Source organism: Marmota monax, unplaced genomic scaffold, assembly GCF_021218885.2.
Source record: "Marmota monax isolate L192 unplaced genomic scaffold, Marmota_monax_Labrador192_F-V1.1 WCK01_AAM20220418_F8-fsc00038, whole genome shotgun sequence".
Lineage (NCBI taxonomy): Eukaryota > Metazoa > Chordata > Mammalia > Rodentia > Sciuridae > Marmota > Marmota monax.
In genome coordinates this window covers 15,356,796-15,362,331 of record NW_026692498.1, presented here as the reverse complement: position 1 = coordinate 15,362,331, position 5,536 = coordinate 15,356,796, and the positions used below count along the sequence as shown (strand labels likewise).

Here is a 5,536-nt window from a genome sequence, read left to right as displayed (position 1 = left end):
AGCCATAGAAAGCTGGATGGACTAGTTTATCCCTCCAGGTAGTATGGCCAGTGGGACTATTTTCCAGTTGCTTTCTATTTCTTTACAGTATTCCTAAAATGTCCTAGGAAGAGTCACAAATTAAAATGCAGACCATTGTCGCGACCCCTTGCCCGCAAGGAAGACACAACTCAGGAATCTTCTTTCAGCAGTTTATTCAGGCCCTTGATATTTCTTCTACTCTCTCTCGGATGCCCCTCCCAGCCTTAATAAAGCATCTCAAGCCCCAATGCGAAGCTGCCACGTGGAGCTTTCTCATAGGGTGGTGAAAAACCATGCACCAACTCTCCCAAATAAGGAGTTGTTTGTCACAGACCACAGCGGAGCCAGCGCCATCTTGTAATGGCGACCATAGTCTGCAGAAACGGCAGAAGCGGCCCACCAGAGACCATGGGGTACAGTTTCTTAACACAGGCAAAAAACTTAAGAGTTGGTATCACTTTTTACCTGTGTGATTGTGTTTCTATTGTCACAAAGGTCCTAGATTACTTCCTATTTAATATATAGTAAAACAGGATGAAAATGTCCTGCATGCACTGGGACATTTCTATCTAAAGAAAATAGTCCTACCTTCTAGATCCCTTACATGCAGATAGTTTTTGTTTTTGTTTTTTCAGTGCTATGGATCAAACCCAGGGCCACACAAGTCAAGAGCTCTAGAAGTGAGCTGCAATGCAAGTCCCCTATCTAGAATCTTGACAGACATTTGTGCATTGAAATAGGCTTTTAAAATTATATGTTATATAATACAGAATAGACATATACTGTCTACTATGTATAATGTCTACTATGTCTATTCTGTATTTATACATATATAATCATACATTCGATGTGCCTTGCAATTTAATTTTGTCATTATAAACATTACATACACTATATGAAAGTATTTTATATACTATGAATAACTCCTGTGAAATCAATTCACATGTATTTGTACTAAGGACAAAAAGTATAGTTTGGAAGGTCAATACTGTGAATACTCTGGCAATATGGACCCCACTTTTGCTCTGCTTGGGTTGAACCTATGGATTATTTTGATTCTCTCCACTTAGATTTGCCCATGATTCACACTTTGCTTCTCTTCCTGACATTATGATATATATCCCCTGACGAACACCTGAGGGGCCACCTCCTGTGATTATGGAAGAAGAAATGGCATCACCTTCTAACCCATGGGGACCTTAGCTTTTCTCCTGGGTTATGAGCAACCTGGCTTTTCTTACCTTGGAAATAAATGGAAAAAGGTTTTTTTCTGTGTGTCTAAATTTAATTATCTCCTTTTCAAATTTGACCTCAACATCAGTTTTATTGTTGATAGATTTTAAAATTAACTAAATATCTAACTGTATTTTTAAAATATATTTCTCAATTCTTGAATAATGTCATTGTAGTTTCAGGATCATTCCCTTAGCCTTACTTCTAAATTTGTATGCCTTAAAAGAGCACACTGGGTTCTGGAAATACTTAATTAGACATGAATAAAGTCCCTTGTAGCATAAGTTCCTTATTACTAATTGTATTTGATTGAAATAAATACATTGAGATTAAGAAAATTTCTATCACCTGAAAAATGGAAGTAAGATTCCTGCTTAATGTTGATCACATCTCAGGGGCTTAGCACAGACAATGCCCTCATTTGGTGTTGGTTGTGGCAATTAAATCTTCTCCATTCCTGGTAAAAGCTCTCTAAGCCATGGAGAGGGCAATCACATTGTGACTGAGTTCATCTTGCTGGGCTTCACAAGAGACCCTATGATGCCCCTGGTCCTCTTTGTCATATTCTTTGGAGTGCACCCTGTGCCTTGGTAGGAAATGCCCCTGTCATAGTCTTGACCTGGATTGACACTTGCTTCACAGGTCCACATACTTTTTTTCACTGGAAATTTGTCTTTCCTTGCTCTCTGGTTGTCTTCTGTCTATACCTCAAACATCGCAGTGACTTGCGTCTCTGAAGACAAAAATGTGTCCTCTACTGGCTGCCCAAATCACTTCTTCTCTGATGGCCTGATTTGCAGTGAGTGCTATCTGCTGGCTCTCCTGGCTTATGACCACCAGACGGCCATTTCACCACCTGCTTTATGCTCAGGTCATGTCAAGGATTTTGTGCCTCTATTTGGTTCTATATTCCTGTACTTGTGGATTTGTCAATGCTGTAATATTATCCAGCAAGACATTTACCTGGGATTTCTGTGGTGGTAATATCATCAATCCTCTTTCTCATGCATTAGAAGTGATTAAGTTATTTTGAATAGAAGAGACAGGGCAGTGATGTGTTAATAAATAAATTCAGGTAAAAGAAGCATAGAAATGTCCAAGCTAATTCAAAAGGTGAAGCATAATTTGCTCCAAATTTTTAACTTAAGTAAATTTCTCTACAATGAGAGAAATTTTCAAAGAATAAGTAGCTATGATTTTCAAGGTACAAGTAGAAATGTTCTCATTTTTAAAGTGTCATTTGTAATTTTTCAATTGTTATGTTTTAAAAAGTGCTATAGAACATATCAATAAACCTGCCATGTGCTGAATATTGAGCTGTAAGTTTCTTTCTAAGGTCTCATGAAACAAAGCAATCCTTTCGTATAGAATACCATGAGGTTTGGGATTGTTTGCCTCAGTTTGTTCCATGTGGCTTTTCCCCCTATGGTTGTTCATGTTGATTAACCTCAATGAGAAAACTATGGGGTGTATCTCACTCTGTGAAAGAAAATACTCTAGGAGGATTCAAGGTCCTAAAAATATACCTGTCATATTTTAAAATATGTTTTTAAAACTTAACAACATAATCACTTCACCTATTATTATAGTAATATAGATGGCTCAAAATTTATAAATTATCATCTAGACCCAGGGCTTTGTGAATGAATTTTAAGGGGCACCTTATTAATAATACACTGTTTTATATCTGAGCAAATTTCTAGCAATCTAGTAACCATCTCTCATCATTTCCTCATCAAATAAAATTTGCTTATCAAACTTCATAATTAAACTTCTGAAAGCAAACCATATAATATATTTTTCTTTCTTTATCCAAGACTTCCCATGAACAGGAAAGAATTTTTAAAAAATCTAAGAGTATGGTAAAGGAAAATAACATATTATAGATTTTAGACAACTCGATTCTGCAATATAAAGTTGTTTATCTTATCATTCATGCCATCAATGTCTCAAGGAACATCACCCTGATTTCTTTGATCCGTGCTCATTGTTGGCTCTACACACCTGGGTAATTTTTCACAGGAGAACTGTATTCCTCTATATCTGCTGCCTGAATCCTGATGACCTGCATCTTTGAAGACAAAAGCATCTCCTTTGTTGGCTGCCTGGCTCAGTTCTTCTCTGCTGGATTGGCCTACAAAGTTACCTGTTGACCTCCATGGCTTATGACCACTAACTGGCCATCTCCAACCCCTTACTCTACTCCCAGGTTATGTCCCTAGGTCCCAGAGTATCTTGGTATTTGTGTAAACTCAAGGATCATCACCAGTGGGACATTCACTCTGAGCTTGTGTGGCAGCACTATCACAGATTTCTTCTGGGATCGGCCCCTATTCCTCCATTCCTACTTCCTCATCACCACAGTCACCTTACATATCTGCTCCACCGAGGGCTCCTCAAGCCTTTCTCCACACATGGGTCTTACCTGCCAACCGTCACACCTTGTGCTATGGTTCATTTCTGTGCATTTACTCCTGACCAACCTCTAGCTGTGATCTAGAACAGGGTGAAGTAGTGATATGTTCAGTGCTGTGAGGATTCCAGTGTGGAACCTCTTAGTGCATAGTGTAAGATAGAAGGACACCAAAGAAGTGCTGATAAAAATTTTCACTAGCACAAAGATTTATTTCATAGTATCATTCATAAACAATGGTTTTACCAACAAATTACATCCATATCATTGCTATCAACCTATAAAATAGATTAAAAATCATTGTTTTATGATGCAGAAAACGGAGTCTGTTATTCTCTTTTAAGTTAATATAAATATATTTGTTTTATTTAGTTTTCAATGTTTTCATTAGTGCATTATATTTATACATAATAAGAGGTTGAATTTGACATCGTCCTACACGCATAGAATATATTTGGCTCCATTTCATTCTCTAGAACTTCCTCTTTCCCCACCCTCCTCCCTATGCCTACTCCACTTCCTCTGCTCCACTGGTCTTCCTTCTGTTTAATAATTATTTATTGCTGCTTTGAAAATATATATAAAGGTACAATTCACTGAGGTTATTTATACAAGTACACAGCATAAACTTACCAATTTTATTTCACATTTCTTTCCTTTTCCTGTCCCTCCTTTCTCCATCTCTTCCTTTTACCCACTGATCTTCCCTCTACTTCAATGGGATCCACCCACTCCTCTTTCTCCCTTTACTTTGTTCTACCTTCTGCATAGTAGAGAAAACAGTTTTACTTTGACTTACTGAGTATTTCACTTAGCATGATATTCTCCGTTGTCACCATTTACCAGCAAATTCCATTATTTCATTTTTCATTATGGCTGAACATAAATTCCACGTGTTCTTAATCCATTCATCAACCTATGGGCACCCTGAGATGGCTCCAGACCATACATCCAATGAGGGAACTCAGAGATGCCCAGGGAAATCACATCAATAAACAGCACATAGAAGATGCTTCTGGAAAATTTAGAAAAGGGAACCAAGGATCGTATAGAGGTGACACCTTTTTTTTTTTCTTTCAAGGTTTTGTTGTTGCTTTATGCTTGTATGCAATGGTGAAGTTTGTGGTTACATACTCACACATGCCCACAATATGAAAATTCAATCTGGTTAATATCATTGCCCAGTATTTCCCCTTTTCCTCCTTACCTCTATCCCCTTGGGTCCAATTAATCTACTCTACTGTGTCCAATTAGTTTACTCTGACTGAATTCTTCTACATATGAGTGATTTTTCCATGATGGAGGAAATGTAGTGAGAACAGTATGGAGAAATGAAAGCTGGGTTATTTCTCCTACTCTCAGTAAAAATTGACTCAGAGAAAGAGTATATTCTGTTGTTCCTTCACTGTGACAGAATTATAAATCACCCACCCATTATCCCTACCTCAGCCCACTATGGAAATCTTTTTCAAGCTCCTCTATGGGATCATAAATTACAGCCATCTTCTCTGCAACAACCATTCCTTCTGCTACTTACCTTTGAAATGGTGCAGACTCTCAGGACTCTGTCTTCACCATGGAAAACCTCCACTTCTACCCTCTCTTGTTCATTGCTTCCATGCTGTTCATTGCTGTTGTGGATGAAAATTCTTACATGCTATTTCACTTGCTACATTCTTACTGATCCACAGAATTTAAGTGAAGAGTCAGTCTAGAACATTGATTGATCCCCATGAGACAAAGTGAATCACTCCCTGGAGTGGGGACCAAATAAAACCCAGACCCAGGGCTGGGGATATAGCTCAGTTGGTAGAAGGCTTGCCTCACATGCACAAGGCCCTGGGTTCAATTCCCAGCACACACACAGAC

The 5,536-nt window shown here is 38.2% G+C and overlaps 1 pseudogene; it reads left to right on the top strand.

Moving 5' to 3' along the window:
• Positions 1-429: 429 nt before the first annotated feature.
• LOC124092760 (olfactory receptor 9G1-like) lies at positions 430-2,287 on the top strand (annotated as a pseudogene).
• The last annotated feature ends 3,249 nt before the right edge of the window (positions 2,288-5,536 follow it).